The sequence below is a fragment of the Patella vulgata genome, chromosome 4 (assembly GCF_932274485.2).
Source record: "Patella vulgata chromosome 4, xgPatVulg1.2, whole genome shotgun sequence".
NCBI lineage: Eukaryota > Metazoa > Mollusca > Gastropoda > Patellidae > Patella > Patella vulgata.
The window spans coordinates 78,099,083-78,108,200 of record NC_065882.2 but is presented as its reverse complement, the minus strand read 5'-3'; positions in this window follow the sequence as shown (position 1 = coordinate 78,108,200).

Below are 9,118 nucleotides of genomic sequence, written 5' to 3'. Positions count from 1 at the left end.
ATTTAATTAGAAATACCTGAAGTATTTTAAACATAATAATACGGTAATCATAAAATGTCTATAGAAACAGGATACCATATATGGAAAAAACATCAATAATTCTATACTTATATTAACAACTAAATCTATATTAAGAACTGAATAGTATAAAAAGGTAAAAGCTCTTCGGGTGTAGATTAAAGGAAATTTTAATACATTGTATAGTGATAAGATGTTTCGCTATATATCATATTTTATACAATTATATAAAATATACAGTATTACATCTATTTGAGTTTGTTAGAATCTATAGATGTATACGTATGTGGCGTATCATCTAATGTGTGATCTAATGTATCATACATATTTCTCGTATTGTCTTCTGTATTAAACGACTGGTTTACATATTCCACATTATTTGTATTAGTTGGAATATTTTGATATCTAGTTGTTAATGTATCATCTGTTGTAGAACTAGTTGGGTTTAAATCTGTGTTCCTGTAAACATAATCGGGAACGATTTCTTCCTGTGATGTATTCGATTGACGTCTGAAATATATTCCAGCAAAAGATTCATTTTATAATAAAGAAACTTTATATTCTGAAAAATATTCCAGCAAAAGACCCATTTTATAATAAAGAAACTTTATATTCAACAATCAATCATGGGTTGAAACGGCTCCTAATATTTATAACGATCATTATCATAATGATCAAATCATAATCTAACCCTGTAATAATTTTATGTCATTATGTATTATTATGTTTTATAGCGCACAACTTCCACCAACGCTTACGTACGCCTTAGCAGATAGGGTAAGCACATTAAAAAACAAAAATATATAAACTAAACTACAAGACATGTGTGAATATTAATAACAAATTTTAAAAGAACAGCGTCTTATATATTTCACTAATACGTAAACAAGATAGGTCTAACAATATTTCGTTACAAAGATAAACAAATAACAGGTGTGTCATTGTCCTCCACTTCAATAGGATTAGCGTAAGACTATTTTTGCGTTCCTGGCTTCCTCATTCTCGAATTTCGTAATTTAATATACATACTTTACTTGTATTTCCTAATAGTGTTCTAAGTCCTTGTTTCTATAGCAATAATACTAGAACTTATAAGTCTAGCCATGAAATAAAAAAGGGTTTAACATCCTGAACGGGGCTAATGAAGACGGGCATACGCCATACAGTATACTATGAGGGAAATTTTGCCCGGACAGCGGCACTACGGCCTAGTCTTATATCGAATTCCATCCGATGGCGGTGGATGCAACTATAGGATACGTTAAGATATACAGCCGGTATATACTAATTAATAATTTTATATATCTAAGTGTGAATGTTACCTTTTCTTGTAGAAATGATATGACAGGAAGACCGCTACCGTGCCTAGTATACCACATAGAAGACTAATCACAGCACTTACAACAGGGCTTACCGTTGTACATGCACAGCAAGGTAAACGCTCTGTTAAAGATAATATCTTAATGTTATTTCGTCAGTGTCTAGTATCCACACAGAACATCCACCACAATGTATATCTTAAAATAATAATTTTTTTATTGACCGAAATTTTAGTGGTAGTCTGGTTGCTGATTTGTTCTTATGAAGTATACTTAGACCAAATAAACAATTATCCTGACTATCCAATGAATGGAAGTGACATTCCAGGTCATGTGTATTTCAGCCGGTATGGTCAGATATATAGTATATGGATGGATACACAATCTATAGCTTAACAATTCGACATATAGTTTATTATGGACTGTTCATTAGCAGAGTATATATGGTGAAAGGCTAGTATATTTTCGATAGCAGACTAAGTAATGTGAAAACGTAGATTACCATGACAAGTCTGCCTTTGAAAGCCATCGGCACAACCAACAAGTCCACAACTACCAGTAATTATATCACATGGTCTTTCATCAGCGCAGTTACCACATTTATTGGTACAGTTGTCACCATAACTACCTGCTTCACAATCTGTAAAGACAGGACAAATGCGAATTTCAACTTGTCAACGACCTATACCATCTGCTCATACTCTAGATATTATAATGACTCCTAATGTACTAGCATTAGAGTTACTTGTTCATTGAGGGGGGTTGGGTGGCCGAATGGTTAGCATGTGCGCGCTGTATCATAAGGCCTAAAATTAAACCATATGTTAGTCCCGAAATGACCTGGTTTGTGTCGAGTGGACGTTAAACCCCATTTCTCTCTCTCTCTCTCTCTCTCTCTACGTGTTCATTGAAGTTTAGACACAATGTGAAAGCCCTTATTAGCCGAATGGTTAGCATGTGCGCGCTGTATCATAAGGCCTGTCATTGAGTCAACTGGCGTATGTCACTATTTAAGAGGGCTCGTCGTCATTACATTATTTCCAGCAAGTGACCAGATAAAGACAATTCTAGTTTGTGAATTTTGCCGATCTAGACAATTACATCGGGTCAGAATAAATGGTACCAAGAGGCTTCCACACATAATTAACAGGGATACAATGACATCTAGTATTATAACCAGTAAGGTCCTGTTTTAATAGAGGTAAATGAAATTATGATTTTAACCAGTCAGATACTACATGTATATTAATAGGAATGCAGTGAAATCTAGCATCAATACCTGTTAGGGTATATTAAATAGGGATACAATGGCATCTAGTATAACAAGTTAGATCCTATTTCACGAGGTACAATTTCCTGTCACCTGATCATATATATACAATCTTTACTGTTAGAGCAATAATCATTATAACATGCATTTCAATTCGCAATAATTGGTCAAATATATTGTCTAGCAGCTATCTATATTTAGAGATGGCCTTAAATAATAGTAGGGTCCACATGAAAGTGTATTGCAGGGATATTGTCACAATAATTACGTTAAAACCATTTCAAATTTACCTGTTGTACAGTCTGATCCTGTTTTACCAGGGAAGCATCCATTTATACAATTTCCTGTCATCTGATCACATTTACCAACAGTTGTACCTACTACTGGTTTACAGTTAGTATTACATAGTTTATTACATGATGGTCCCCATCTTCCATCTTTACATTCAGTACAGGAGTTTGCATTTCCCTGATTACAATCAGTACAATTATTATTACAGTTGATATCACAATCGGCTCCAGTTTTACCTTTAATACAAGGTGTACAGTATGGACCAACTGTATCAGGTTTACAGTCATTACATCTACCATCAGATTTAGAACATTGATTGTTTAAACAACCATCACCACAGTTCTGTTGACATTTTGTACCATAAAAACCTGTTTTACAATCTCCAGTACAAACACCAGTCGTAGGATCACATGTATTATTAGAACATGTATTGCATGGCTGACATGTAGAACGTGATGTACTATAGTAACCAGTATTACATTGTGCTAGATCTGTAATACAGATGATATATATTAATATAGCACGCCATGTGTAACTTGATATACGGTAGTATCCAGTATTACATTGTGTTAAATCTATAATAAGTGATATTATATTCTCATAACATAGGAATATATTATTCTTCTAAAATTATTTTTCTTAGCGAACTTCTATACTATTACATTTTTGTTAGAAAGAATACAGGGCCTATAACTTTATTCTTAAGAAATTTAAAATAGGCAAATATTGTCTATAAATGCACGTATTCATGTAATATGAGTGTATATAAAGTGGTTTACGAACAATCTTTAAAATGTTTAATGCCAGTTTGGTTCGGTGAAATACCCTGACAGTCGTTTGCCCCAGCTTAGTCCATTCTATACGTTATTTTTATTATTATTCTTGTTCCACCGATTATGAATCAGCTATGTTTAGTTAATTCCGCCTTGTCGGATATGTTATGTTTGTTCATAACAAACGTCGCTCGAAACCAGTATGTCCATAGACTACACGATTTTAAAACGGTAATTGTGTCTTAAATCCAAATATTATAGATAATATTAAGTTACAGGTATGGATCTTTAATGCTAAAGTCACCTTACTAAGTTTAGTTTAAATGCTTACTTAGTGTGGCGACAATGCAACGCAAATTCGGTAATATCATTTGCATTGTCTATAGCCTTAGTATTTTCATCCCCCAAAATATTAAAACAAATTCAAGACAAATATTTTGTAATCTTCAAAATAAGGCAACCTATAAAATTCAATTATATAATCCTAATATTTTCTACGGAGATACGGTATCGTCCCACAAAACATGTCAACATTTAACATTCACTGAGATTCGAGCCAAGTCATCTTGAATTTACAAAGCTGTCTCAATTTGATTTTATGTTCTGTAATAACTTTCCTTCTAATTAAGGTAGCATATCAAAACTTGTTTATTAGCTGGTTGTCTTGGTGGATTTCGAAGATGAGCATTTATCACCAAGCAGAGGCAATCAATTTGATTGGTTGATGCTTTGTGACACAATAACTTCAGTTCTTATTGACTGAGAATGATGAATGCTTTGACAAACTTTGATAATGAACATTTTCTATTTAGGGCAAGCAGAGCGATATTTAATTTGATTGGTAAGTCTTGGGAACATAACAACTTTGCTTTTAATTGAGGTGTAATGTTTCAACTTACTGAAGATGTTCATTAAGTAAATGTCTTGACTTGGTTCAATGATTACCACTTTCCGTTAAAGCTAAGCAGAGCTAAGAACTTTCATTGGCCGATGCTTAGGGACGAGATACCTTTAATTCTAACTTGTGGAGAATGGTGAAAGTTAGTGTAGAGTTTCACTACCAGCTACTTCAAAACCTTGATCGAGTTTCTGCTTCGACTAAGTATAGAAAATCAGTTTAATTGCTCGATACGTTTTAAAAAGATACATGTCCAAATAATTAATATGTATCGTCTATTTATTTTGGGATCGCGATGGTGGACATCAGCTTCTCTGTTGGTTTGTTGTTCCTGATATGATTAAACTATTAAGCCTTCCAAACAAGTGTTTCTTAAAGAAGCGGAAAAATGCATTATTAATCTTAAAGTAGTATAAACATTATAATTACCAGCAAATATTTCAACTTCACACAATGTCAAAGTGTGATTAAAACTTATTACATAGACAGTTCTACCAGAAAATGATGTAGATGAACCTTGATTACATCCAGCTACAGTATAAACAGACTGTATTGTTGATGTTGTATCTTTATAACATGATGTTGCTGATTGAAGCCCTTGTTCACTACATTGACCACTAGAACTTGTCTTTATTTCAAATCCTTTCAATCTCTCCCAATCTGAAAATAATCAAAATGTATATAGCACACTATTATGGCTATATATTTCAGTATATGAGCAGAACAGTAGGAATCGTTGTAAATCAAGGCGCCACTAACCACAATATCAGGCTGGTGATCCATTTTCAAAATCACTATTAGAATCACCATCTACAGCCCTAGAAACTTTATCGTACTATATCTCCATTTTGTATTCTGGAAACCTATGTATAACTATCTATATTGTCATAAGTTTAAATATATACTTACACATCGTGTTCTGTCTGTTATATATTTTAATTTGATTGAAATAATACAACTGTTGTAAATCAACACACCACCAACCAGACCGTCCAAGTACTGTGTGAGTACATGATAGACCACCATAATAGTTCTTATTAGTATTACCATCCACAGCTCTAGAAGCGATACCACCAAAGCTTGTAGAACTCTGCTGTACTGATTGTTGACCAAGAGCAACATTGGTGGATGTATCTGTTTTAATAAAAAGGTAGACTACATTGGTTCATGTTTAAAGAGGTAAAATAAATTCGAGTTTGTGAAACGAAGAAACAGTATTTTGATTATGGACTTTTATGGGCTTTTAATTTCTAACCATAAAAACTTTTCGTCGGTATCTCTTTATACATGTATGTACTGTACATACCTTATATTACTTTACAGTGACGTGGCACTGTGGGACAGTTATATCGGAGTATAAAAAAAGACGGTGTTCGTCGCCGTTTGTCGGCATTTATGAAAAGTTTATGATTTAATATGTGATGCGTCATTAATATACTTTCTCTTTAATGGCCATGTGGTTGATGGTGTTTTTGTCCAAAACTCAACATCTTCAATATTTATAATCAGGTTACCTCAATTTCTTTGTTTCACATTTACCATCACAATTTCCGTGTTTCACATATACAATCACTCAGATACACAATAAAAACAAAATTTCAAAGCAAATATACATTGAAAGTCCCCCCTCCCACCCATGGGCGTTACAATTGTTTTCCTGGGGGAGGGGGGGGGGGTCTGAATATACTTGGACCTCCCAAAATTTACATAGTAGGCCCAAACTCCTATTTATTTACAACAATTATTAGGATTAGTTAAGATTCTATCTGTATAAAACCTGTACATATCCCAATATGGTTTACATAGCTAAAATAAAACACAGAGAGAATCAGCCTGGAAACATGTGTGAAGTGAAACGTAACTGTGTTCAATAAAATTGTGTCTAGTTAGCCTGTCAGTGTCAGTAATATTTTGTTAATTTTTTTCTGCCACTTATCAGAGTGAATCGCATGTAGGTACCCAAAAACATTATCGCCTTAACCAATATTCATCGCCCGATCAGCCAGCAACGTAACCATAATGCTTTGCACGCGGTGTCTTTTAGGGGTTTTAAAAATGGGTTAGGGTTAGGGGGTAGGGGTGTGGACACCCCCCTCCCCAATATATATTTCACGGCTACGCCTCTGCCCCCACCCCACTAAAATAAACATATGAACCCTTTGATTTATTTCGCTCTGGAAATAATTATTTCAAAATAGGGAAAGGCATTACAACCACTATATAAAGTATATATATATATATATATATAAAGTTTTAGGTTAGTTTTCCACAATGTATGGTGAACATAGCGAACTTAGAGCAAAGTCTATCTTCCTGACCCTATTACAATTGGTATAAGGGTTATAACGACCAAATTAGAAGTAATTACAACGAAAATCTTGTATTCGTAGCCTTCGATTTCTAGACACGAATTATTTTCATGGTACTGTATATTGTATTTATTCAAAACAAATTTGCGGGCGGGGGGGGGGGATTTTTTCTTCTTGTAGATCGAAGACTGAGCCAGACAAATGGCTTCCACCAATGATTTACTATCCAGCAACGAATTCCACAAGTACACCTTATTTGGTTTACAAATGGCTTCCACCAATGATTTACTATCCAGCAACGAATTCCACAAGTACACCTTATTTGGTTTATGTATACAATAAAAAAAAAAATAATTGAATTTCAATAGCTGACATGACCACATTGTTATAAAAATATCTGAACAGACAGATATATGCTTTTCTGTAAAAATAGATGTTGCAAAAGACCAAATACAGTTCTAACATACAGACATTCCTATATAAATGTATACGAAATAGAACAGATAACGGCATACATATTCATGTGTAAATGCTAGCATACCACATGATGACTGCAATTTACAGCCGTGATAATTCTTTATCTACGGCTGCAATTGATACACTATTCGAGGTTTTGAGCAAGTAAAATTAGGTTCAATTACAAAATTTTCAACACATGCCATCACAATTTGCATGGAAATAAGTAATTATTTTAAAAATAGTGAAGAGTGTAACACTGAAATCATTTTTTTCTGTATTTTCGAGTGATATGACAAACGTGATTCTGGTTTGGCGGCAATTTTAAAATGAACAGAAATTTTGCATGGCAGTTGGGTTTAATCAAATCATATAATTACAGGGTAAGGTTTCATCTTTATCTCAATTAAATTGGTTTATTTATTATATGTTAAGCTATGTACAGTACAGTTTGGGGTCAGTGTAATTTGAAATTAAGGGAGTTATAGGTCAGTAACTTTTTTGTAGTCAAATGACTTGCTCAAAGCAAGGCCTTAAGACGGTCCACTACTGTGGCTGGAATAAGACGGAAAACAATAGTATTGGAACCATTTCTAACCACATGAGAGAATGTAATCCTAATTTTGAATGTGTTGTTTATATATGATCTTTTATGTTGTATTTACCGCTCCCCATTACATTAATTTCGAATTCAAATTGCCATCAAATCTGTCTGAAGCTAACGCTCGTTATTGTATTTTAATAATTCTAGAATATTCTCCTCGGATATGATTCAGAAATATGATTTATTTTCCATAACAAACATCTTACGGCGCAATATATTTATTTATCTGTGGGGCTTAAAATATATAAAATGAAATGGGGTTGAACGTCCTACTGGGTTACTGAAGAAGGGCATACGCAATACAGTGTGCTATGAGCGAACGTTTGCCCAGACAGCGGCGCTACGAACAACTCTTATATCGAATTCCATCTGACAAGGGATCTTTTACGTGCACGTCAATTCTTTACACGTGACCTTGGTCTTTAGTCCCATCTCTGAGCCACCGTGCCTTTTCTTGTAATTTGTCATGGCCATTGAGCGCCCCAAATCTGGTATAAGTGTCATCTCCTTAGGTTTTCGCACTACGATACAGATGCTAAATATGTTTAAAAATTTATTTTTCAGTACAATGTTACCTGTACAAACACCACATGACCTCATACAGTTCTGTCTATAAAACTGATCTCTAGGATATACAGTATTACCACACGATTGACAGCTGATGTTGTCTATATCTTTACAGTCATCTAATGCTGAAAAGGTAAATAAACGGGCGCTACTTTATTCTGTATTTGTTTCACCCTTATGAGAAATAAAATAACAATAGATTTTTTGCATGTTAGCAATATGTTTTACTTTAGACCATATGGTCGTACTAGACAGATAGTAGGGGACGCCTACCTATCGTAGAGGGGGTACTCCCATGGCCACCAACAGCCACAGTTCAGGACACCTCAGTAATGGCAAAATTGATCCTGCAGTTACACAAAAAAGAACTCACGCAGAAGAAACTTGGATAATAAAATTACAGACCATTTTCCCTTATGGTCTCAATGATAGATTTAAAAACATCGATTATAGTAACCGTGATGAAAAACACTTTAATTACAAGAAATTGTTCCAAAAAACTTGATCATACATTTCAAAATAAAAAACGTTCTATAAAAAAATCTAAATTTCAAAAAGACCCAGAAAGTATTTTGAATGAATTGTATTATGTATGTCAATGCCATACTTCCGA